Source organism: Nothobranchius furzeri, chromosome 11 (genome assembly GCF_043380555.1).
Source record: "Nothobranchius furzeri strain GRZ-AD chromosome 11, NfurGRZ-RIMD1, whole genome shotgun sequence".
NCBI lineage: Eukaryota > Metazoa > Chordata > Actinopteri > Cyprinodontiformes > Nothobranchiidae > Nothobranchius > Nothobranchius furzeri.
The window spans coordinates 33,070,264-33,098,137 of record NC_091751.1 but is presented as its reverse complement, the minus strand read 5'-3'; the positions used below and the strand labels follow the sequence as shown (position 1 = coordinate 33,098,137).

Genomic DNA, 27,874 nt, shown 5'->3' with positions numbered 1-27,874 from the left:
TTTGAAAAAATGGGACCCAATCAGCATTAAAGGGGTTGGATTGGGGGGTTAAACCACCAAATGGTTCCCGAGCGCAGCTGTGTCTGCAGCTCACCGCTCCCCCAGGGGATGGGTCAAATGCGGAGAACAAATTTCGCACACACGTCAGTGTGTGTGACAACTAATGGGACTTTAACTTTAATAGTCTTCTTGGTCTTTGGACTAGTTAGACTTATCTTTGAGTCAAGAGCAGACAGAGGTACTTACATCCTTATTTAGAAACAAAAGATGTGTTTGTGTCTTCTTCAGCAGAGTATGGTGGACTGTCCTGTAGACTGACATGCGTAGAGGTGACTATTGTTGCATGAACAACTGTAGATCCCACCCCATGACTGAGCTCTGTCTGTGGGTCGTGGCCAGACATTATCCTCACATCTATAGGATGGTATACCAGGCTAGGGCTAGGCTTAGTAATATTTCTGTATGCAAGCCTTTATGTCCTTGTAGTTCCAAATAAATTCAGCTGAATTTAACATTATTTTTCTACAGATCTGTTGCTTCTCATCTGAGGAGCTTTCTAAAATCAGAGTTCCAGGTTTTTAAACCACCGTGCTGAGCCGTCTTCAGGTCCAGACTCAACTCTGCACTCATGTCATGGAATGAGTGGGGGCACTACTTGTGTATTTTGGACAGAGGATGGATTGTTTGATAGACATGTTAAAGATGACTTCAAATAGGAGAAAACTCACTTTAAACACAAGAAGGCGGACTCATGTTTTGGTCTCTCTTTGCCGATGATACGGTTTACTGAGTTTTAAACCAGATTGTGAGACAGAAACATCTCATGTGGACCTGAAGAGTGGGTTGCTACCAGCTGCATCTATTGGTCACAGCGTTCACGAGGGAGCTCCCAGAAGGTCCTGAAACAGTCTCGGGGGTTTACTGTCTGCTTGTGGGTCACAGGGCCTTGCTGTCCTCAGAGACCCATCCCAAAGCCTTAACAACTGATTGTCCACCAGAGTCAGCACCGGGAGGGACTGGTGACCCAGACGGAAAACAAGAGCGATAGTTCAGACACTTTGTGACTAAACGTGCCATGGTTACATCATTTACACGGGGCAACGGTGGCACAGGAGTTACAGTAAGGGCTCGCCCCGTGATCAGAAGGTTGCAGGTTTGAGGCCCGCTCAGTTTGTCACTGTCATTGTGTCCTTGGGCAAAACACTTAACCCCCCCTTGCCTGCTGGTGGTGGTCAGAGGGAGTGGTGCCAGTGCTCAACAGCCTCGTCTCTGTCAGTGCGCCCCAGGGCAGCTGAGGCTCGATTATAACTCATCCCACCGGGGTGTGAATGGGTGAATGACTGCATTGTAAAGCACCTTGGGGAGTTCCAGGAGTCTAGAAGGAGCTATATCAAATACAGGCCATTTACACCTTCAGACGTAGCTCACGTGTTTACACTGGTCCAATGGCTTTGACAACAATCCTTCATATCTTCATCATGACCAGTCATGTCTTAGTGAGATCGGACCTTCTAAAGCACTCTGCAGAACAGTCTGCATGTCTTCTCTGCAGCTCTCTGATAACACTGACAACCATTTAAAAGCTTGGAGCAGAACGTCTTCAACAAACCTGAGATACGTTCAGCGGCCTTCGTTTGAACGTGCTACGATCACATGACCTGAGCAGGACTCTGCTGACAAGCCGCTAACCACCACTTTCCTCCCTGGTTGTTGGCTAGGCTGTGGCAGGGCAGTTGGTGAAAGAATAAAGTAAATAGGGATTAGTCCGGTCTGGGCTCAGATAGAGTTAGCTTGTGCAGCCAACCTGTATCAGTTGCAGATTGGTGTTATTAGCAGCTCCATCTGCGTGATAACAGAGGCAGTGAGCTGGGAAAACCATCACCCTGGCTAACTGGTGCTCTGTTAGCATAGATGACATAGATCAGGACGAGGCTGAAGGTCCGACAGAGGGTCAGTTTCAGGACCTTTGGTGTGAACAGTGAACAGATGGGCTTTAAAACCATCTCCCGCTCTTGTTTCTTTCAACTGAGAAACATTTCAAAAGTCCGTAAACTGGTTTCTACTGCAGATCTGGAAAAAAATCATCCATGCCTTTGTGTCATCACGCTTAGACTATTGTAACGCTCTTTTTACTGGTCTCAGCAAAACCTCCCTCTCACGCCTTCAAGCCATCCAAAATGCAGCAGCCAGACTCCTAACCAAATCCAGCAGACGAGCTCACATCACTCCAGTTTTACAGTCCCTCCACTGGCTCCCGGTAGAATATAGAATACAGTTTAAAGTTTTAGTCCTGACCTATAGAGCTCTTAACAACCAGGCTCCAAGCTACCTATCTGAGCTTTTATCCCCACACACCACCTCTCGGAACCTTAGAGCCACATCTGAAAACCTCCTGGCTGTTCCTCGAACCAGACTGAAAACCAAAGGGGACAGGGCCTTTCAGACTATTGCAGCCAGACTTTGGAACAGTTTACCTTCAAATCTCCATCTCTCTAACACTGTAGAGGTCTTTAAAAATCATCTAAAAACTCACCTTTTCATCCAGGCGTTCCCTCCCTAAATGTTCTAAAAGATGGCTTTCTTCGGGTTCACACCTTCACTTTGTTTTTACTCATGATTTTATTTTCTATGTTATCACTGCTATTGTTTTTCTGATGTTTTTATTGGTTGGAGGTATTTGCCCTGATCTTACTCAAGTTGTACAGCGCTTTGTGATTTATATCTGTGAAAGGCGCTATATAAATAAACTTTTACTTACTTACTTTCTTTAGTCTGGAGAACCTTCCTGCTGCAGGGTCACGGTGATCGTTCTTGTGAATGAGCTTGATTGTCTGATGCGTTGTAATAGGAGGTTGCGTTGATGTGAGTACGTCAGCAGCCTAATAGTTATAAATGCACCATTAGAAATGATCCTTGCAGTGGAGAATAAAATAAGGGCTGAGCCTAAAACGAGCCGGGAAGCTGCTGTTGGTGCAGCTGATGGTTGTGTCTGGTGTTGTAGGTCATTTAAGATGGCTGAAATAGAGCAGCGGTGGTGGTGTTAGCACACGCGTGATGGTAAACCCACCTCATCTCTAAACTAACCTCCCTTTAAAGGCTTTGTTTGTTTTGGCTGGTTTTTTTCTGTTCTTCAGTTTGCTTAAATCACCAAACAGTCACGTAGAAACACTGATCAACCAAAAGCACGGTGATGAAATAACACGTGTGTTTAAGTAAAACAGTCTTGTTGATCTCATCAAAGGGATGGTAGCTTGGTGAAACAGAGAATATAGGAAGACAACCCAAAACAATGGACAGATGGTGTTAGACTCTAACACAACGTGTCTGAAGCAGCACACTAATATTGTATCATCTCTCAGTTAATCTCCTCCTCCTTTTGACCCGTGCCATGTTCCTGATCCCAGCTCCTGGCCTGGTTGGAGCCCAGAAAACCCACAGCAGATAAGCTCCTGGCTTGAGCTGTGGTTCTGACATCAAAGGTGCACCAAGAGAGGGAGGGAACATTAGAGCAGCAGAGACGCTGGCACCAGTGTGGCAGGGACGGCTGAGCCTCAGAGAGGACATGAAACAAGGTTGAGCAAAGAGACGTGAAAGAAGGAAGGATGCATAAACGCTACAGCGGCTAGAACCCAAAGATCAGGTGGAATTATTGCTACAAGGCACCAGATCCACCCAGATCATGCATTTAGAGTCAAGTCAGGGTTTACTTTTGTTTCTAGATGAGCCACGTTAACTTTAACAGATGATTGATGCTAATCCAGCTTAACTGAGGCCTGCTCATTAGGTTAACCTGACCTCCCGGAGCAGAAAGACATCTTTTTATTGAGACTCGTCGTTTCTGTAGTTTAGTTGTCCTTACGCGGGGTTAAGGAGGCAGAGGCGCTGATACATTCAGTGTCATTGTGTCCCTAAATGTTGGACGTGAGCTGGAGAAAAGCCGGTCTCTGATTGGCTGACGCCCCATCATCGCTGCTCCTTTCTCTTTCACTGTTAGTTGAAAGTAATAAATATATTATAAACGTGTGACCCACAAGTGTAGGATCAGTGGCATATACCCACACACACACACACACACACACACACACACACACACACACACACACACACACACACACACACACACACACACACACACACACACACACACACACACACACACACACACACACACACACACACACACACACACACACTGTGCAGCTGTTTGTTACTGAATGCCTGTAATTCATTTACACCCGAAGCAAAATGTCACAAAATGCTTGATAGGCTTTGCAAACAAATTAAAAATTCATCAGTCTCAAGGTATGGGCTTGACATTTTAATGCTAGCTACTGAACAGCTATGTGAACCTTTTGACAGACAGAACACCTTCAGCTGCTGCTGGCTGATAGCTCCCAGGATCAAATCCATCGTGTCTGCTTACTGAACACAGAAACACCAAACGGCCCTTTAACCACCAACACTGATGTTTAGAATGTTTACGTTTTAGGATCAGCTTTTACACGGATAAGTACTTCCTAGCTCTGGCAGCTAGACACTCCCATACACAGGAGGATATCTGGAGAAGCTCTGAGATCCATGTACATTTATGTACATGTATGTACTAGGGCTGAAACGATTCGAGTACCGTGAATAATTCGAGTACAAAAAAGCCTCTAGTCAAATTCTCTGCCTCGAGGCTTCGTTTAATTCATGTTTAATTAATTCATGGCTTTGCAATCGCCCGGGGGTCATGTTTCACCCGGACCGAAATAAGTGACGCACATGCACACTGCACTGAATGCACATGCGAGTAGTGAATGTAACTTAACTTTCTCTTAAGCCATGGCGGACAACGTGGACCCCGGTGGAGTGCGAAAAAGACGGAAAATGTCAAAAGTGTGGGACCATTTTTTTCGTCGTAAGGCGGAAACGTACTCCGGTGTAAATACTGTTAAATAGTTTTAGCCTACCACAACACCACATCCTCGATGCTGCAGCACATGTAAATGTCACTTCTGCAAGCGGACTCGGAGCCTCTACAAGAGAATGCATTTTAGTCTGTATTTCTATATATTCTGCAGACACTGTGTGACTTTTTCATTTGTAGCACTTAGTTAAAGCTCACACTGTACGTTTGGTAGCAACACGTCAGACTTAAAATGTGCTAAAAATAGCAGTTTTTACACAACACGTTGGATTTTTTATTGTGTTGTTGTTGATGTCTGTTGTCCCTCGGGATTGCTGCAGGAGGACACAGGTATTTATGATAAAAACGAAAGGAAGTAAATAAATGTTTCGTGATCAGTATAATTTGACATAACCACGGCAAACATGCTTTCTCGACAATCCTTGTTATTGTGTGAGAAAAAAAGTGCTGAAATTAAAGCGAACGTGTGTTAATAGGGAAACAGCTGGCGAGCAATGTTTGCGCATGTGCCGTGAGCAGTTGTGGTGCTGTTTGGGCCGCAGCCGCTCGCAGCGCTACTTCAACAGTTTTCCTCCTAGTTTTTGTCTGGCTTGCCAGGCTAGCAGATTCTCGCACGAGGGGAAAATCGGCTCAGATTGTATACTTATTTTTTGCACAGGCATTTGTTTACTGTGAAGTAAAGTTGAAGTGCTGAAGTGTTGAAAACTAATTTTGAATAAAACTTGAAGAATAACTGGCAATTGCGTGCTCATTTTAAGAGGTCTTTCATGTTTTATAACATGCTATTTGATATAATGGTTTACAAACACAAAAGGGTAATTTATTAGAGTACGTGATTAATTAATAAAAGATTTGATAGAGTACTCGATTACTAAAATATTCGATAGCAGCAGCCCTAGTATGTACAGTCATGTACAATCATGTACATTTATATACATGTATGTACAGCCATGTACGCGTGTACATTTATGTATGTTTATGGTAAATGATAAATGTCCTTTATTTGATATAGCGCCTTCTAGAGTCATGCAACTCCCCAAGGCGCTTTACAACACATTCAGTCATTTACCCATTCACACACTGGTGGGGATGAGCTACGATGGGGCCACAGCTACCCTGGGGCAAACTGACAGAGGCGAGGCTGCTGAGCACTGGCACCACTGGTGCCTCCGACCTCCACCAGCAGCCAAGGTGGGTTAAGTGTCTTGCCCAAGTGCACAACAACAGTGACAAACTGAGTGGGGCTCGAAACCTATCACCTTCCGATTCTGGGGCAAGCACTTAACTCTTGTGCCACTGTCACCTCAATTTATGTAGATTCATGTACATTTATGTATGTTTATGTACATTCATGTAAATGTTGGTACGTTTGTGCACATTCCTGTACATGTATGTACATTTATGCATGTTTCTATTGGTTTATGTATGAATATGTACATTTAGTTGTCAGGAGCATGATGTAAACTTCAGGAGGCATAGGAAAACTAGGTGTTTATTTCACTTGGGCAACAAAATCTATTGCATTATTTATTCAAATTCAGTAATAAACAAACTAAAAGCTGTTTGAACTTGATTTTATAATCTAACTTATTAGCATCTCACAGCATGACTTTGGGATGTTTGAAATTCACTTCTGATATTTATTGATCTGATAATTTCAGAATGATGACTGTTAGCACAAGCTCAGGTTCATGCTGCTTGCTGTTGCCTAGACATGTGAGGCTAAGTATCAACATTAATGGACATGCACACTCAGGAGGGTTTGCTCCAGATTAGAGACACGTTGAGTTGTCTACATCTAATGGCAGAGGTAATGGGATGACATTAGTAACGGATATTAAAGTCAAACCAGTGGGTTTTTTTTATTACCAGAAACTTCTCTAAATTAACACCAACAAGCACATAAAATGGACACAAGGTGAAGTTTGTATGAACACATTTGGTGGTGTCCCCCTTATCAAATATTTCTTTTTCATTCTAGAAAAACGGCAAGCTCCTTAAACAGCACAAGTGTGTACGCGATGTTCAGAAATTAATCCTCGAGGACATTTTCTTAGGAATCAGTTTGTGAACAGTAAAACATGTTGTGCTGGGGTGGTCTTTACCAAAACAACAGCTGTTGTGATGTAAAGGTTGCAGGACTCTAGTTGGTGCTTTATTCATACAGGCCATGAGAAACTAGTGAAAACACACAATTCTCTTATTCAAATGAAATACCGTAATCTCCAGACTATAGAGCGCACCTCAATATACTTTGCACCAACAAAAAAGAAAAAAAAGGTTTTCTACACACACACACACGCCACACTCAAATACAAGCCACGGCACAGCAGCCACATGCAGGTGTACGTTGCACAGCGCATGTATGGCCATAACATAAGATAATTAGACAGAAAGACGCTACACGGAGGTTTTTGTGTTGTTTTAATTCAGCAAAACAAATTTTAAACACGGGTGAACGTGCCTGCAAGTTTAGAAAAGAAAACAGCACTGATAGCTTTCATATTTCTGGATGGTTATAAAATTAAAACAGAACTGACACGTTATTACCGGTAATTTGCATGCATGTTTAGAAGAAATCAACAGCGCTGACACAGCATTAATAAGCCCTGGATGATTAGAAAATAAAAACTGCACATAAAACATGCCTGGTTAGTAAATAAAACACACTTGCCTGCCAGAAAAAGTCATTCGTTCTCAACTTCCTCTTATGTTTATGTCTTTAGCAGACGCTTTTGTCCAAAGCGACTTACAAGTGATAATCGGCATGTTGCCCTTGAGGCTAACAACAACAATAACAACAACATGACATCATCAAGAGGAGGGAACAAGGGAGTGGACGGTGGGGTGGGGTGGGGGGGGGGATGCTAGTTTAGAAGATGCTCTCTGAAGAGCAGGGTCTTCAGGAAATTTTTGAAAATCGAAAAGGAAGCCGCAGTTCTGGTAGTGCTTGGAAGGTCATTCCACATCTGTGGAACGATGCATGAGAAGAGTCTGGATTGTCCTGAGCGTGGTGTAGGCACTGCTAGCCGATGATCCTGTGATGACTGGAGCAGCCGGGCCGAGACGTAAGCCTTTACAAGAGGATTCAGGTAGATGGGAGCCGTACCGTCTCGGACTTTGTAAGCTAGTGTTAGCAATTTGAATTTGATGTGTGCAGCTAGCGGTAGCCAGTGGAGCTCAGTGAACAGAGGGGTGACGTGTGCACTTTTTGGCTGATTGAAGACCAGACGCGCCGCTGCGTTCTGGACCATTTGAAGAGGTCTCACAGTACAGCCTGGAAGACCAGTTAGAAGGGCATAGCAGTAATCGATGCGGTAGATGACAGTAGATTGCGCCAGGAGCTGGGTGCCATGTTGTGTTAGGTATGGTCTGATCTTTTATATGTTATACAGCGCAAAGCGGCAAGAACGAGCAACAGAGGCAATATGATCTTTAAAGGTCAGGTGTTCATCAATCACAACACCCAGATTTCGAACTGCCTTTGAAGGAGCCAGAGATAGGAAGTCATTTTGGATTGAGATATTTTGCTGTATGGATGATTTTGCTGGGATGACAAATAGTTCAGTTTTAGAGAGGTTGAGTTGGAGATGGTGGGATTTCATCCATTTTGATTTGTCAGAGAGACAGTTTGATATTCGTGCAGAGACAGTGTGGTTGTCCGGTGGAAATGACAGATAGAGCTGGGTGTCGTCTGCATAGCGCACTAAAGCCATTAAAGTCCTCTTCTTCAGTGTCGGAGTTGAACAGCCTCAGAGGAGCTTCGTCACATACCTTTTCTGTGGCGATGTCAGTGTCGCTGTCCGTGTTGCTGTCATCATCCCCGGGTGAAGCTGGCTTGAATGAGTTCTTCCCGCTGCCGTCTCCAGCGCCAAACCATGCATTCATTCATGCCAAGCTTACGTGCGGCAGCACTGTTTCCCTCCTTTGCTGCCAGATCGATGGCCTTCAACTTAAATGCGGCATCATATGAACTCATACGTGTAGTTACCATGATGAGGGGGTATGGATTTGAAAAAAAAATGTTCGTCGTGCCGGCTACTTGCATGTGCTAAATTAAAATGAGCACTTTCTTCGATTGCCACTTTTGACTTCCACCTGTTTCACTTTCTGCTAAAGCGCCCCCTGGCAGGTGAAGGAAAATCTTCAGTAAAGCCACACCTCATTATAAGCCGCATGGTTCAAAGCGTGGGAAAAAAGAAGCGGCTTATAGTCTGGAAAATACGGTAAACATGAATGAATTTCAAGCGTAACTGATCTGCTTCTGTAGGCTGTTCCTGTCTGTAGTCAAAGATCAGACCTTTAGGGCAAAACCAAAATGAGACTTGTTTTTGTTTAATGACCACATGAATCCAGCCAGCCAACCCAAATGGGACACTTTAGAGAATGAAGGTCACAAAGGCTCATCAGTGAAGCAGAGTTTCAGTTACGGGCACCACACCAAAACTGGCTTTTTGGCAGACTTACACCCTCATCTATCTCTGCAGCTTCTGAAGGACATTACTTTAGAGGGAGAGTCCATTTTTCTCCTAGAAGTAAACTTTCAGAATGTAAAAAAAAGTTTTTGTAGAAACAAAAGCTATAAAAACTACGAAAGGGTCAAAATAATGCTAAATTGTTTCCAGACAAGGCTGTACGCCAAGGCTACGTCTCGGGGCAACATCCATTACCTTTGGTGAGCGTGTTTCTGCAGGCTCAGCAGCAGTCTGTCACAGGGAGGCTGATGCTGATTGACAGCTAACACAAGTCTCTGTCAAAAGTGCTATAATCATGTCAGCTTGGTGAGGTGACGGCGTACTTAGGCTCCGATGCTCTGATGACACCGAGCTGTCAGCTGCATGCAAGTTGGATGAGTTTTTTTCTGATGAAGTACTTAGAAGTAGGAAGAAAGTACATGAAAAACACATTCCTGTGTCAGTTTGTAACATTTGCTCTAGTTAAGTTATGTTAGGTGATTTTAAATGAGCCTGTGTGTTCGTGAGCAGCATAAACACCAATCAGCAGTCAGCCACATTTCCTTGTTCGGATTGTAAAAGCTTTTTCTGCACTTCTGTCTTGTGATGAGGAGAAAAAAATGTTGGCTACTTACCAAGGAGCCTTGCATGGTTGTTGTTCAGCCTCCGACTCAAAAGAAGCAGCTTTGCATTATTTTAATTTGCTGAACCAGCCACATAATATTACCTTAGCTCTTGTCAAAGCAGCTCCACGTGCACATCCACCTCCACAACCTGGGATTTCTCTTAAGAGCTTCCTGCTTGGAGCTCAGTATTAAAGGAAGAGAAATTAATGGTGGTGCAGCAACTGTGCAGCCATTAGGCTACTCTTGTCCCAATTATCTGGAGTTACTGCTGTCAGTCCCATTGCTGAGTCTTGCCAAGGGATTTTTTTGCTGAAATAATTTTTAATTCTGTATATTTTAGGTGAAACTATTTAAAAAGAAGAGTGCTGTCTATTGAAAAGCCATCCACAGACGAGACGTTATGGGAACTGGAAGTGATGGAGGAAGCAGGAAGCAGTCTCCAAATGCCAGCGCAAACAAATAAAAGCTGTTTCCTGAGCGTGCACATGAAAGTGTTCCCACGTGGTTTTGCAGGTTTTTACTAACATACATGCTAACCTGTTGCTGTTGAGCATGCAACGTGATGCAGATTTAAAACTCAGACCGACGCTTAGTTAAGAATCTGTGTTGTTTAATATCTGGTTTCATCATCATCTGCAGCTAAAATAGTGATTTATGGTTCTTTTTTTTCTTTTATCTATTTTTATTCAGATTCCTTCTGGTTATTCAATTGCAGGAAATAATGATGAAAGCACAGCTTGACTGATTTTGTCCATCTCCAGTAATTCTTGGGTGCTGTTCACCTGAAACTCCAAGGCCATCTAAAGAGCATCTCTCTGCTAACTCATATCCTGTTTTTACAGCAAAATTACATTTTATGAATGGTTTGAAAAGAAATTAAAAAACCCGTTTTTTATGTAAACTTAAATATCTAAAGTTTTCACCCAGTCTCACAGAAACAACCTGCTGTCAGGTGGGCGTGGCTATGTATGCTCAGAGCTGACAGAGAGGTTAGTGGATGTAAATGATCAATAAAACCAGATCAGGAAAATTAAACAATGATGATATGTAAACAAGTGTTTGTGCACAATGGTCATAATGTTTTTATCAGATACAAGAGCTGCGTTTTGCTGCTGGTGTTCATGTAACCCTGACTGTGTGCCGTCAGAGAAACTCAAATGTCTCCAGAAAGCTGAGAGGTTTCTCTGATGTTCTGCTGAGGTAGGAAATGAGCTCACTGGTTACAGGAAGTCCAGCCTCTTGGTACCTCTCTCACACACACACACACACACACACACACACACACACACACACACACACACACACACACACACACACACACACACACACACACACACACACACACACTCACTCACTCACTCACTCTCTCTCTCTTTCTCTCTCTTTCTCTCTCTCTCTCTCTCTCTCTCTCTCACACACACACTCTCTCTCTCTCACACACACACACTCTCTCTGTCTCTCTCTCTCGCTCTCTCTCTCACACACACACACACACTCACTCACTCACTCACTCACTCACTCACTCTATCTCTCTCTCTCTCATACACACACACACACACACACACACACACACACACACACACACACACACACACACACACACACACACACACACACACACACACACACACACACACACACACACACACACACACACACACACACACACACACACACACACACACACACACACATTTTACATCACACTCTTCAGCTACTTTTCCTCTCAAAATGCCAGAAAATGAGATCTGAGGAAAAGTTTAGAGGTACTTTAATCTATTTGGTCCAACTTGTGAAGCAGAAATGTGCCCTTTGTAGTGAACGTACGCTGTCCTCTTGACCTTTGTGTAGGTTGTGACATTAGCAGTCCGGTTAGTGACCGCCCAGCTGATGACATCACCTCTAAGATAGGAAAGGGCATCGTACCATCTTACACAGACACAGATGACGGTTTGGGTGGATGAGGCTAGAGAACCACAGCGTTCTGTTTCTAATCACCAAAACACAGCACAGCAGACACAACACTAAAAGGATGAATCCATTTGCTTGTTTGCTGTTTTAAACCTTTTGGTAGAAATATTAAGAACTGTTAGCATCACGCCAGTTTCAGCTGTTTACAGCTCAGGTCTCGCACCTCCGAGAGGAAACAAAACGCTGATTCTGTGCTTTAATTTTCTCTAAATCAATACAACTGCCCTTCACCTGGATGGAGCGGGCTGTATTTTATCCCAGAGCAAAACCGTTTTTACCTTCAGAGTAACAAAGACAGATGATAACATAAAGGAGATGATGACAGATTTCAGTTTTGCAGCTGAAAGTCACCTTGAGTTTTACCTTTTGTGATAATTACTCTCAGAAAAGAAATCTGTAGCGGGTCCCAACCAGAACCTTCTTGTACCAAACACTTTAGGTGTTTGGGTATTCCTGGTGACAACACGTAAAGCACCACTGTCTCCATGTTGTGTTGATCATGGACAGCTTGTGAATGAATGCATTGTTACCTGCAGGCATGATGGATGTCTCACAGATAAGGTGACAGGAGGGGTGAAAGGTCGCTGCTGACTCAGGAGGAGGTAAATTGAGTCCTCTTAATTAGATGGTGCTTTTATGACAAATCCGTCATGGTTATGTGTGATGTATAAATGCAAGCTCGTCTCTTCTGCCTTTATGTTTTTCATCTTCAGTCCTTCACTTTCGTTGATTGATGGCATTAATATTTATCTGCTGCCTCCTCTCAACAGAGAACAGGGCGATAAAATAAAGCAGATCTAGGTTAATATCGCTTCAAAGCTGAATAAAATATCTTGCAATAAAAACGGATATGAGTGCATGTTATCTTCCTTAAATGGTTTTAGACTGGAAGACCAATAAAAGCTAATGGAACAGGACATCAAGCTGTATCAGCTAGAGTGAATGTCTTCACTTCCTGTTGTATAACAGCGGAGAACTTGGCCCACTTCCACTCTGCTCAGATAACTTTAAGGCTTAAGTCCACCTGCCCTGACTGACTGGAAGAAGATCAAAGCGTAATTTAAACAGAATGAGAACAAAACACACCCAGAAATCCACTCTCAGGTTAGAAATGTATTCGTCTCATAATAATCCATGAAATTATTGCAAGGCTGCATTTATCTGCGCATCTTGCTTCTTATGTTTATGCATTCCACATGTCTACGTTCAGGCTCGAGCAGATAGCCTAGCCAGCAGTTAAAGAGGTTTTTATCAAAGTGCTTAGATCTCCACTCCAAAGAAGATGGGCAACTTTTGTTAATTTCTTACTCTGGAGGACTTGAAGTAATTAATTAGGGAATAAATTAGTTATAATAATGGAGGGAAAATTAAACATAAACCTTAATTTAAATGAGGTGAAAAAAATCAGATGTTATGGACAAGTTGTGGAAATATCGTTGACATGTTTTGGACCTGTTTTGAACATGTTGACATACTGTGGACATGTTGTAGAGACGTTTTGGACCTGTCATGCACATGCTCTAGAAATGTTGATGTGTTGTGGACATGCTGTTGAAATTAAAGTACTGGTTGTCATGCTTGGGGGACAGCATGACCTGGAGGGGTGTGATTGGGAGGAATGGCCCGCCCACTCTGAACCAGAAGGGTGTTTTGTTATTGGACTACTGTGCAAGTCACAGTTTGGCCATAATGAACACCATGTTTGAACATAAGGATGCCCATCGGTATGCTTGGTACCAGAGCAGCCTAGGTCACAAGTCGATGATCGAATTTGTGCATGGGAGAGGAGCAGAGCCACCTGGTGGTGAGTTGGATCAGATGGCAGTGGAGGATGCTGCACAGACCTGGCAGATCCAAATGAGAGTTTGCCGGGAATGTCTGGCCGAAGAACCGGTCAAAATGGTCGTAAATTCCCACCTCAGGCAGAGCTTTGACAGCATCCCGTAAGCGGTGACATTGCGTCCGACTGGGCCTTGTTCCGCTCTGTGATTGTTGAGGCGACTGTTGCTACCTGTTGACGCAAGGTTGCCGGTGCCAATCGTGGCAGTAACCCCCGTACCTGCTGGTGGATACCAGAGGTTAGAGGAGCCGTCAGGCTGAAGAAGGAGGCCTACAGGTCATGGCTGGTCTGTGGGTCTCCAGAAGCAGCAGACAGGTACCGGATAGCAAAGGAGGATGCAGCAGTGGCAGTTTCTGAGGCAAAAGCTTGGGCATGGGAGGAGTTCAGAGAGGCTATTCAAAGAGACTATCAATTGGCTCCAAAGCGGTTCTGGCAACTTGTCCGGTGGCTCAGGAGGGGGACGCAGCAATTCGCTCACACTGTTTACAGTGGGAACGAAAAGCTGCTGGGGTCAACTGGGGCTATAGTCAGATGGTGGAAGGAACTCCTAAACTCCACCGACACGCATTCCAAGGAAGAACCAGAGCTGGGAGACCTGGAAATTGACCGTCCGATCTCTGGGGCAGCAGTTGCTGAGGTAGTCAAACAATTACACAGCAGCAGAGCCCCGGGGGTGGATGAGATTCATCCTGGGTATCTCAAGGCTTTGGATGTTGTAAGACTGTCATGGTTTACACGTCTCTGCAACATTGTGTGGTCATTGGGAGCAGTTCCTGTGGAGTGGCAGACCGGGGTGGGGGTCCCCATTTTTAAGAAGGGTGACCAGAAGGTGTGTTCCAATTATTGGGGCATCACACTCCTCAGCCTCCTGGGAAAGGTCTACTCCAGGGTCCTGGAGAGGAGGGTCCGGTCAATAGTTTAATCCCGTATTAAGGAGGAGCAACGTAGTTTTTGTCCTGGTCGTGGAACTGTGGACTAGCTTTTTACCATTGCAAGGGTGATGGAGGGGTCATGTGAGTTTGCGCAACCGATCCACATGTGTTTTGTGGATTTGGAAAAGTCTTATGACCATATCCCATGGGGGACCCTGTGGGGGGCACTCCTGGAGTATGGGGTGGATGGTCTATTGTTAAGGGCCATTCAGTCCCTGTACCAGTGGAGTGTGAGTTCGGTTGGCATAGCCAGCAGTAAGTTGGACCTGTTTCCAGTGAGGGTTGGACTCCGCCAGGGCTGCCCTTTGTCACGGTTCCTGTTCATAATGTTTATGGACAGGATTTTTAGGTGCAGCCGGGGTGTGGAGGGTGTCGAGATTAGTGGCAGGATAATCTCATCTCTGCTTTTTGCAGATGATGTGGTCCTCCTAGCTTCATCAAGATTGGATCGTCAGCTCTTGCTCTTGTCGATCAACGTCCCAATCCTCACCTATGGTCATGAGCTTGGGTGATGAACGAAAGAATGAGATTGCGGATGCAAGCAGCCGAAATAAGTTTCCTTCGCACTGTGGCTGGATTCAGCCTTAGGAATAGTGCAAGGAACTCGGATATCCAGGAGGGACTCGGAGTGGAGCCACTGCTCCTCATCATCGAAAGGAGCCAGGAGTGGTTTGGGCATCTGGTCAGAATGACTCATGGACGCCTCCCTTGGGAGGTGTTTTGGGCATGTCCTGCTGGTAAGAGGCCCCCGGGTTCAACCCAGGACTACCTGGAGGAAATACATCTCTAGGTTGGCCAGGGAATGCCTGGGTGTCCCAGCTGAGGAGCTGGTGGACGTGGCCGGGGAGAGGATTGCATGGGAGGCCCGACTTGGGATGCTGCCCCCATGACCCAGAACCGGATAAGCAGAGGAAGGTGAGGTTGTTATCAAACTGGTGCGTGAAATTTGTTCTCCGCTTGACCCGTCCCCTGGGGGTATGGTGAGCTGCAGACATGGCCACGCTCGGGAACTAATTGGTGGTTTAACCCCCCAAGCCAACCCCATAAAGCTGAATGTCAAGCAGGGAGGCATTGGGTCCCATTTTAGGTCTTTGATATAATCCGACTGAGAACTTCAAACTCCCAGTTCCAGTGCAGACACTCATTCCACTAGGCCACTGAGCTTGTGTGCTGTGGACATTTTGTTGACATGCTGTGGACCTGTTATGGATGTGCTGTGGACCTGTTGTGGACTTTCTGTGAACCTGTGGTGGACATTCTGTGGACCTGTTGTGGACATTCTGTAGACATGTGGACGGTGTAGTACTGCAATGCTGTGAACTCAAGGAGGATCAGGTTTTCTTCCCACCATGCTCTGAGCCCATCTGATTGATGTCCTGAGAGGTGGACGGCCAGATTACTGCTGGAGACTCTTTCCTGTTGGTCCCTGAAGCATTCCCATGGAGCCCAGCTACATGATCCCAGCAGAGCAAATAGATATTTCCATTTATCTGAATACCAATTAAATAACTGCAAATCCAAATGTCATGGGACTAATTGAAAGCATTTCACATTTATTTAGCTGAAACAATCTTTTATATAGCGCCTCTCAAGATGAAAATCACAAAGTACTAAACAAGAAAAAATGATTAAAAAATGATTACAATATGATTAAAATAAGGAAAATAATAATAAACAAATAAATAAATTTGAATTAAAAATGTAAGGAAAGGGAAAGACACTGAGCTGACCAAGAGAGTCTGACTTTGGGAACCAGCTTGCCTGGGGCACAGATGAGGATCTCAGTCTTGTCTTCATTCAGCTGTAGAAAGTTCCCAGCCATCCAGGTTTTAATGGAGTCTAAGCAGGAGTGGAACAGCTGCAGCTTAGACATCTCATGGTTTAAAGGAGATGTACAGTTGGATGTCATCTGCATAAATATGGTAGGGGATTCCTTTAAAGGAGCTCAGGACATGCTGAAGAGGAAGCAGATAGTGGAGGAAGAGCAGACTTCCCAGCACAGAACCTTGTGGGACACCATGAGAGAGGTAGGTGGTGGAGGACTTAAACTTGGAGATGGCCATAGAGAAAGAACGCTCAGACATATAAGAGGAGAACCACTCCAGCGCAGTTCCTGATAGGCCTACCCAGTCTCTCAGCCTCTCCAGGAGCAAGTGATGGTCAACAGTGTCAAAGACTGCAGTCAGGTCCAGCAGGACCAGAACAGAACAATCCCCTGCATCACTGTGGGTCAGAAGGTCATTAGAGACCCTAAGAGAAGGAGAGTGGGGACACTCATAGACGGAGCAGTCACAGAGGACTGCAGAAACGTCCAGCAGTCTGAGACATGGTCTCTGTTAGTTTCATGATAAAAAAGCTTTTGTCATCTGTCCACCTTCTCAGCTTTGATCGGATATGATTCCATTTAGCTGGCTTGTTCTCTGCTGATTTCTCTCAGAGTCTCTTTGTTCTTTAGAAGCAACAATCTTTTCTTGGTGAGTCAAGCTTAAGGAAACGACTGAGCGCCGCTTTAGCAGAAGGACCTCTCATGTAGATTAATCAAGGGAAATATTTGTTGCAGATTTTCTTTGGTGTCATACATCAAAGGTTGTATCCTGACATGTTTGAGTTACTCTGTCCTACTTAACAGCACATCCTGTGATTAATATTTACCTATTTTTGTTCATCTTGTGATTAAAGGATCTGTCATTGCTAGATGCAAAATAAAAAAGCAATGAAACTGTCAAATAAAACTCTGAGCATTCAGGTTTGAAGCAGATTCATAACATGCTGCAATAAAACGAACCGAGGAAATGGAGCAGAGCTGCTGAACCATCAGAAATAATGTCCCTTTAAGGCGGGTATTAATTAGTGGAAACATTACGATTGCTATGGTATCAACATGGAGTCAACTTGGACATGATGCAGAATGGTCCCTCGTGGTCCCTCTGTGTGCTGATGCTGTAGTAAGGACAGCTGTCCCCTGGTCTGTCCTACCATCATTCTTTGTAGTAAATTGTTACCAAAGGACCTTGTTAGTTCCTTCAGTCAGGACGTGTCTACCACCTGAGCAGCTACAGGGGCATGGCTGCTGGCTGTAAACTGTCTCTTATGGCCTTCAAATGCTTTTAACACAATCCAAATATAAGGACATAAGACAAAAGTCCAACTTGTCCTCGTCTGGACAGCTTGTGGCTTTTATAAATGCATAAACCTACGATTTCTCTCAGTCAGTCACCTGTGGAGGAATTCATAGTGTACCTGTCTAGTTAGATCAAAGCCAGCGGCTAGGAGGAGATGTACAGATGAGCCTTCCAATTTACCCTGGATTGCATTTTCAGTGGTGATATACAATATTTAATGCAGTTTGAAGTGTCTTCTTTCCCGGGACATCATCTTGTGTTTTGTACCAATCACAGCAGTAACAATTATTGTGTGAGCAGATGGTTTGGAGATGTGATTATGGGAACAGTTTCTGTATGCTAAACCCGCGCTGCACGTACGCAGCTCTTCTGCATATTCATGACTTCATCTGCTCAGCTCCGGCGCGTCGGCCTGCAAACGAGCCTTGGAACGAGTGTAGGCACAAAATGTAGACTTGACCAAAAAGGCTATTTGTCCATGTGGCTGTTGACATCTTGGATCTCTCTGCGCAACGTGGTTTTTATCACACTCGCCTTGTTCCAAGTTGTTACGCTGCCAGGATCAGTGTCTGAGTGGGAATGAGGGAAGAACTCAGTGGCCAGCAGCAAAAGATGAGAAGACTAACGTTGTTGTTTATTTGGGTCGGTGAGTAAAAGTGGGACTGAAACATGGTCAGTCGTCACTTAACCTGAATTCAGGAGCTTACACACTCTTGTTCCTTCATTTTGGATTAGTGACCGTGTTAAAGTCTTTGACTGCTACAGATTTTTCTTTTACTTTGTTCTGTTGTCTAAAAAGATAAAACTGGTTAAAGGTCAGTATCTTCCTGCTTAGTTAAGAAAAAACGAAGAAAATTAAACTTTTCCATCTATCCATTTATTCTCTTCTGCTTATCCGGGGTGGGGTCGCGGGGGCAGCAGCCTAACCCCAGTTTCACACCGGAAGCATCAGCGGAGCGGAACGGCAGCGCAACGGTTTACTTGGAAACTTCAAAGTGGTCCACTTCTCACCGGGAGAGTCTTGGCCACGGCACGGCGTCCTCGCTGTGCTCTTGACTGGACTCGTGAGATCACAAAGTCCCTCGAGACTTCAGGTCACGGTTGATGTGTCCCAGAAGCGGCTCGCGGCAAAAATCAAGTTTAAAAAGTTACAGAAACTGAACTTCAGACTGACTTTAATATCACTTAAAAATTAAAACCTAAAATAATAGTTTTTTATGTTTTCCATCTACATGAGTGGATTAACCTTTAAAAAGTGGAAGCCTCGGGGCTTAGCGCTCTGGCGCTGCGCCGCTCACTGGCTTCATTATAAAGTGTACATGAGCAGCTTGCACAGCCACATCGGTTTACATGCCATTTAGTTTTATGAATGCAGTAGCTAATGGGCTGCTGGTAAATCATGCATACATTTAATGGCCTCAGAAATAATGAAAAAATGATGCATGTCTTAATTATTTAATGAAAGTGTCTTTCTTATTTGCATATGTTGCAGCTTCATTCACACGTTCACCTGCACTGCAAAAACAACTGAACACAAATGTAACACGTCACACACTCGTGTAAGAACTTCCCCAGTTTAATAATTAGTTAACATCACTAATGTGTTAATGTTTCTTTAATAAGCACTGAATGGAAACAATGAAGGAATCAGCTTCTCAATTAGAGCTCATTACAGAGTCAGCAGTCAGAGGCAGGGAGCAGACAACGGCTGTTTCTCCATAGCAAGGCCTCTGGCCTCGCCGCGCAATGCCTTACTAGGCCAGGCGCCTTGCTCACTAGATCACTGTCCTTCCTTGGTCCAAGAGAACGGTTAAATGGAACAAACTTGCATCACATGACATGGGAGAAAACATTATATTTTATACGTTTAAGTTTCAATATAAATATATAACGAGCCTTTTACTTTTAACTTGTGTATATATTTGTTAAATTAAACATGTAAGTGAGTTACTACCTGCTAGCCACTAAGGCTGCAACAACCAACCATAGATAGTAGCCCAATGACTACAATTAGTTGACTTACATTTAAACTGGAAATGTGTCCCAAAGTAGCTGCCGGCTTCTGATCCACCATTCTTTCGGAAATACCGCAGTGTATTCTGGGTAATTTTTGACCAAGGCTAGGCCACAAGACACCTCCCGTGTATCCTTGCTCAGCTAGCTAAACGGCTAACAAACGGAGAACACACGCCTCGGTAGAACATGAACACTGGAACACGCCTTGGTGGTTCCTGATATCTCCTTGGCAACTGGGGCGGGGCCAAGACATCAAGGTGAGGTTCCTTGGCATTGAGAAACATCCAAGATGTTTTTTTATTCAGACCTGAAACTAGTGATGAAACAGCTGATTCAGTCAGGCTAAAACAAGCTAATATCTCACTGAGATTATTCATCTCACTGAACCCTGGTTACCAAACTTTTCAGCTTCTAACCCAAAAAGAGCCGTGGTCCAACATGGACCACAGCTTACAGATGACACCACGGAGCCAATTGAAGAACCAGGAAGTCACAAAAACATGTTATTATTATTTATGTATAACCACTGTTGTAACTAAACGTGTTGTTAGTGATCATCTTTTGTTATAGTTTCCTTTCTGCAGATCGCCTGGAGTCCCTACACTGCCTATGGTGCCTCGTGGTTTTTATCTTGAGAGGCGCTATATAAAAGATGGTCTACTTCTTATGGAAACCATTATTGTACAAGGCTGAGTGACATGGGGTTTATGACATCACTGGTTAGCCTTGCTGCGTGTGGCACATTGTCTGACCTGTTAAAGCTAATCTGAGGTGGACCCAGACCTCCGTAGCCACTCTGTAATCACTCTGAGCCATAATATGTCAGAAGTTTTCCAAGCACTAGTTCCACTCTGCAGTGACTGTTAAATGAGTCTCTGTGGCCCACGTGAGACTTGTGATAAAACTCACTAGTGGATGTGTTGTACCTGTAGTCACCTGCAGCAGCAGCTTCATCCTGCAGCAGCAGAAAGAGGAGTGTTATTAGCGTAGAAGTTTTCTAAAGACATCCGACTAAAATCTGAATCATATCCAAATATAAGAATCAGTTCACCAGCATCCTCTGCTAACTGTGTTGATATAAATAAAACGGAGCAGAAGGAGCAGCAGTAGAGGAGGTGGAACGTGTTATTACTTCTAGTGTGATTTTAGAAACTCCACAGCGATGCTGCTGCAGAATAGCAGATAACAACCAAGCTGTGGACAGCTGTTGCTGCAGTTGTCCATTCCTGTAGAAGAAACGGTCCACCACGGGAGCCTGCAGCACTGCTGGGATTCATATTGGAGCCCGACACACCTGAGATGATCCCAGCTTCCAGCGACAGCGGGACCTGACCTTTTACTGAGTAGATAACGCCCATAAGTCACTGGGTTTAGGCAGCTCACCGACACCACCTACAACTAACCTGACTCCTAATTTTAAAGTCTCTGGCCAAAATAAGGGATTAGTGACAAGTGAGCCAAACACTGCATAATGAAAATGACAAAAATGAAAGATGGCTCACAACACTGAAATGCCCAAAATAGAAATCCTGAGCCCAGAGCAGGAGGGATGAATAAAGTCTGTTTCCCTTTAAAAGGTGTCTTAATTGGACAAGACAGTCTGAAGGCAAGGACAGCGTGATTGAAGGGGAATAGTAACGAGCCCCGCTGTGTGCTTTCATGAATTTAACTGAAGGGTGAGTTTCTCTGCCCAGACGCACAGCGGCACATTTGTTGTGTACGAACGTTAAACACAGTTAAGACACACCAAAAAGCCTGCTGTGGTTATTTCAGGAACGTCTGCTGTCAGTGGAACACAACAGGCTGGTGGCGTTGCCAGGAATCATTAGCTTTGTTACACCTGTGTCACGTTGAGAGGATGGTTTGGACCCAAAATGCAGTAACCCAGGATGACACGAGGCAGAAGTGGATATGAAGTAAGAATCCCTTTATTTTAGGAGGCTGGGCATAAATCCAAAGGCAAATGCTGGCAAAAAAAGGCAAAACAGAAGCTCTTTCATGAGCAAGATCAGGAGAACACACGAGACGGACAAAACAACACTGACAACGACAATGGACCGACAAGACAGGGCTTAAATACACTGGGGCATAATGGGAGGCAGATGAGCTGCAGGTGTGTGGAGTGTGGGGGGAAGACCAGGTGAAAGCAATGACTAATCAGAACATGACCTAAGAGTGAACCTAAAAACAGAAAAGCAACCATATAACTACAATTCTAAAGGAAAGGAGAGCTACAAAAACCGGTGGGACAAAACATATTAAAGAGACTAATAAAAATGAAAAGCTGAAACTATAAACACTGCAGAGGGATGACTGGAGAAGACTAAAGGAACACAGGAGACACATAAATGAGATGCAGACAAAGGACACACGAGGGCGCTATGAAACACAAAAGGACAACCTGGAGTGGGAACTGGAGGGGCTGGGGAACAAAGGGACACAGAACATGACAACATGTCTCCTCACTCGCTGCGTCATCCCAGACAGGCTTTGAAAACCTCACAGCTGATGCAAACCAGCAACACATTTAATTGTATGAATACTCTACATGCATGGACTGTTACGGTGCAGAGAATAGTAAACTCCACCTTGTAGTTCTCACCTGCACGATAAGGATTAATGGCAAAGGCATGGCTGCAGGTTGGATGGCAGTCAGAGCTATTTATTTACTTTAATCCTACAAATTAAATCCAATTACAGCCTTCAGAGGAATTAGAGGAAAGTAAGGCTGGGATTTCTGCAGCACTCTTATCTGGTGTGTTAACGGCCCCTCTCTGCAGCGCTGTGATATCCTTTTCTGTCTCGTTATGTCTGCGGCCTCCTGAAGCGCGGGCGATAATGTCCCGGTAATCAGCCCAGGGCTGTTATTGGACTTTGTTTATTGTTGTGTTTGATGGATTTACAGGGAGAGCGCACTTATCACTGCTGCTTTTAGGAATGACCTTGGAAACTCATTTGTTTTTCCTTTGGTAACCACGGCTACAAAACCGCCCTCGGAGGATTATGACAGCGTTGTTTGGAGTCGTGTCACTAGACTCTCGTGAGCTGGATGGTAGGTGTGTAGTAGACACCCACTAGCTGTGGTTTGCTCTTTAGCTGGGTCAGACCTCAGTTGTGTTAAAGTTGAACTCAACCTGCTGATGCTGGCATCAGACCAGAACATGTCGGTTTTCTTTGCCCTCCCTCAACGTTTTGTTGCGGCGCCTTTCTGAGGCAGACGTGTGTCTCTGCTCAGAGACCCGTTACTGAATCTGGATGAAATGATCTGGTTGATGGTTGTTAAACAGGCTAGGTAGTGGTCAAAGCTGTTGAATAAAACTGCTTTACTGGTCACACGACCACAGATGTTTCTGCCTTTATTAACTTCTGTGGATTGATCATTAAAGCCTGAATGCAGCAGTTTGTTTCAGCATCTCTGAGTTAGAAAATAAAACTTAACGAATGCTGTAAAGTGTGTTACTGGTGCTCTGACTTCCTTTACCCTCAACTGAACTGTTCGGTCCCACATTTCAGACAGTTTTACTAAAGGCACCACTACATCACTAGTTAAGCCCCAAACCGTTTCCCACCAGCTGAGTCTGACCAGTAGAGTGGGAGAACTGCGCACATGCCGGACTCTGTGTTTCATGCTTCAAACGGATGTGTGTTAGACATGAAACCAAGACCTGCAGGACCCAGAAGAAATCAGCCCTGTACGAAGGTAAAACCATAGCCACGTGGAACCAAACTAAATTATGAGTTCCTTCTAAAACCATCCAATCCTTTGGTTGATTTATTAGGATTAAACAGGAAAAGCTCAAGAGTTCTGGTGTTGGTATCTGATCCTGTGTCTGACCAGGTGAGTCCTGATTCCTGCTCCCTGTGGGTTGTCCTCAAGCGTCTGCTTGTCCACAGATAAAACGGCTTCAGCAGCAGTAGATTTGCAGCAAGTCTTTGAAGAAATGGTTGAAGGTTTTAACACAACAAAATACAGGGATGGAAGAAAAGATGACGACTGCTCTTCCCAAAAGGTTTTCATTCCCAAAAGGAGCCATCTTTCAATCAGTGTCTATATTCTATGTTCTGTGAGGCCGGAATGTGTTTGTGGGAAGAGGAATAAAGAAACCTCTCAGAAGATTTAGCAGCACTTTGTGATGGGGCCAGAGGTCTGTCCATGAATAACACATGAGAGGAAGATGATGAGACTGAATGGCTGTGATGAACCAAGGAGCAGACATGTTGGTTCTGATGGGTCTGCTACCTCAGAGGCTTCTCCCTCATCGGAAACTCAAAACTTTATTTCAGGGTAACCCATGAGACACACACCCTCAAGGCCTCTTGTTGGCCCTAACCTCTCGTGTAGGCTGGTTGTACTTAATTAGAAAAAAGTGAACTTGCTGAGATTCCTGTGGTGTTTAAAGGTCACACTCCAGCCCTCCTGTCAGAGTTTTAATACCAGCGTTCTCAACTTAAGGGTCTTCTACAGTGTGTGTGTGTGTGTATGTGTGTGTGTGTGTGTGTGTGTGTGTGTGTTTGTGTGTGTGTGTGTGTGTGCGTGCGTGTTTGTATGTGTGTGTGTGTGTTTGTGTGTGTGTGTTTGTGTGTGTGTGGGGAGGGGTGGTGCATGCACGTGTGTGTGTGTGTGGGGGGGGGTGCATGCACGTGTGTGTGTGTGTGCGTGTGTGTGTGTGTGTGTGTGTGTGTGTGTGTGTGTGTGTGTGTGTGTGGGTGGGTGGGTGGGTGGGTGCATGCACGTGTGTGCGTGCTGTGGGTGTGTGTTTGTGTTAGTGTGTGTGTCTGTGCGTGCATGCGTGCACATGTGTGTGTGTGTGTGAGTGTGTGTGAGTGTGTGTGTTTACGCGTCCATCTGGATAAGCTGGCATGTGCAATAATTCACATAACCTCATTAAAATGCTGAAAGTTCTGGCTATAAAGTCACTGTGACCCCGTCTGCTGTAACACCGGGACGTGCATGCCGAGCAGAACTCTGATTGATCTTCCTAAGAGGGAGCAATTAATGGAAGCGTTTCTTTCTGAGAGCCTGGGCGTCTCTGTATCAAACACATGCAGAACACCCACTCACAAGTTCATCAGATCACAATAGAGTCATGCTCTGAAAAGTTCTTCTCACACTTTGATTCTGATGTGGCGTTGGCGACCTTTGACCCTGCCTGCTGCTGATTATGCATAGATTCGGTTAACGTCAGACCTCTGCACCCATTCCATCCAGAATGTCCGCCTGCTCATGGTGACCTTTGTTCTAAACCTCATGAGGATTTTACTTTCTTCAGCCCTGGAAAGCACTTTCATGTCTGATGATGACTTGTTTGGGATACATGTTTTGCACATTTGAACGCCAAAACAGATCCAAAGCAAAGTGATGTGAGTCTGTGTGTGCACTCACTGCATAGCTGTGTTGTCTCTAGACATCAGTGTGACACACTGATTGGTCCTCGAGTTGACCATGAAACCCACAAGGAGCCTCCGTCACCTTGTAGTGGCTAAAGAACATGTTCTTGGATATAAGATGTCAGACTCAGGAGAGGAGCTTTGGGCCTTGAAATGGAAACCTATTTAGTTCGAAAGTCTCAAGACAATACGGCCGTGCTGCCTGAGTACGGTGAGAAGAATCTGCAGCAGTAGCTCGTTACCTTCAGGACACCTACAGCACCCCCCATGCTTCCAGTTTCCTTCTGAAGGTCACTTTTTACTTGAAATAGTTTTCATGGTGTGTTTGGATGCAGCCGTCTTCATAGAGGTGGTCAGGGTTTTACCTGAGACATCATCATGGAGCTGCAGGGTGTCCAGCATCGTGTGACCTGAGCTAAATTACTGCTGGTGCTTGTCTTCTTCCTTTAAGGAGTTACATTATTATTTCAGCTGTATTAGGTCTTTTCCATTTCTGCTGAAGGTCCAAAGTCAAGGGTGCAGAAGCAAACAGAACTATGTGGTGCTTTGGGATAGTTTGCATTATAAATGAAAGTCTTTTTCATACTTCTATTTGGTACAATGACTGTTTCCTTTAGTGGTGCTAACACAAAGTCAGCTATTTTTATGCAGTTTGAACCATTTGGGCATTTTTAGGAGCTTGGAACAAAACCAACATGAAAAAATTAGGAGAGGAAGCTCCTGTTGCTCCCTTTCAGTCCTTTCTCCTGCCTGCAGGAGCTCTCTCTCTCTCTCCTTGTTCGTCTGGAGCTCCTTGCTGCATCTCCTGCTGCACTCTGTCCCTTCTGAAGCTGGATTAAAAGCAAAGTTTAGACGCTGTGTTCACAAATACAGCTATTAATATTTTATGAGCTATAGTGGAGAGAATCTGAGCAAACGAAAGGTGGAAGCAAAACTCTGGGAGTACATATACATTCAGGAATGTTAAATGACACCCCACCTCAAAGCTTTTAGGTGATTTCAGAAGTCCTGCCTCCATAAAGGAGATGTTTTCAAAGCTTAACTTACTTTTATGAATCCTGTGAAGCTCCCGGTTTCTGTGGCTGAAAAGGGAGGGACACACTTCCAACAGATAAAGGTTCTGGCAAAAAGTTTCTTGCGGTTTGAAAGTTACTGTCATCAACTTCTTAAACAGCTGTGCAAAATAACATTTGTCTTACATTTTGCTCTAAACGTTTTCTCTAATACGTGGAACATTCTGAGGTTTAAGCTACTGCTGCGACTGTCTGAGCTGATTTTTAAATTTTTTTTTTTGGCTGATTTTAAAGCAGCCAGCCTCCAAAAATTACTTCAAATACAAAAGTGAAATTATAATTGTCTTTATGTTACATTATTAAGCCTTAAAGATCAAATTCAATTAACTATTTTTTACCTGTAATTTTTAAATGTTATCAGTCACTCTGAGTCGGCGTCTCCTACACCATCTCCTGCATTAGCTGTGATAGAACACAGACGTGAGACCCGTGGGGGGCCTACTGACCCTTTCTGCCCCGGGCCCTCAGCTGGTTAAGGTGGCCCTGACAGATCTACGTCACACTGTCACTTAACACTCATGGACTCACCCATCTTAACTCACGACAGGGAAGGCTGTTGTTGGTTTTAGCTTCCAGGAAACAACAGAGAACGTCTCTGCTAGTAGAAGCTAACTGTTAGCATTAGCATCTCCACCACACAGCAGAACTCCTCCAGGTTGGAGTTGTTTGTGGAGATAAAACATCAACATTGCAGAGCAAACAGTCAGTGGTGGAGTTGTGTTGCTGCTAGCCAATCAGAGGCTGAATAGCAGGAATCCCTGAATCCTGCGACTCATTCCTACGGCTGAGTTCTAATTCCTGAAACAGGAGCGCCAGAACTTTTTACCAGCTGAGACGGACTCACGAGGCATTCGTTTGTACTAGAGACCACTGCAGATGTGTTGAAATGAACTTGGCCTTTAAGTGGACATCAAGGTCCTTAAAGCACACTGTAGCTGGAGGATGAAACCCTGACCATCGGCTAAGAAGGCTGAAAGTCACCTTTTGTTGTGTGTCTGAGTCTATTTCCAGTAAAACTATCACAAGTGGTTCTGTTTTTCTCGCCCTAATTCTTCAGTCATTCAGAAACCCGCATGGTTTTAATTGATCTGTAGAGACTTGAATTGTGCAGCCAATCACCCACTAAACTCCCCCTTAAGCCCTTTAACTCAGCACACTGGAGGTGGGACTCCTGCACCTTTGTTCTGTAATGCCATCCTGTTGGTAAGGCGCTGCAGCTGAATGGGGCTGGGTCAAAGGTAATCCACCCCGTAGCTGTCAGCAGAGGCTGCGTTAAACTGTTGATTCAGATACCCCGTCTGCTACCACAGTGAGCCAGCGGTTATGTTTGTGCTTCATGATTCTATTCAAGGACAAAACGTTATTAAATTGAAAAGCAAATCTCCAAGTTTTGTCTTTTGTTTGTACCAATAAAACGTTTCCATTCAAAGCTCGTAGGTCAGCAAGCTAGAGTAGCTGAAGCTGAGGTAACACCTTTCATACATGCCTGCAGAAGCGTGCACCCTGTGGTGTGTGAGTGTGTTTGCACACTTGAACTGTGTAT

At 44.5% G+C, this 27,874-nt stretch overlaps 1 protein-coding gene across 1 annotated transcript in view; it reads left to right on the top strand.

The window, feature by feature from the left end:
• The window catches only part of csmd2 (CUB and Sushi multiple domains 2), a 338,433-nt gene that overhangs the window by 131,886 nt on the left and 178,673 nt on the right, over window positions 1-27,874 (top strand). The window lies entirely within an intron of this gene.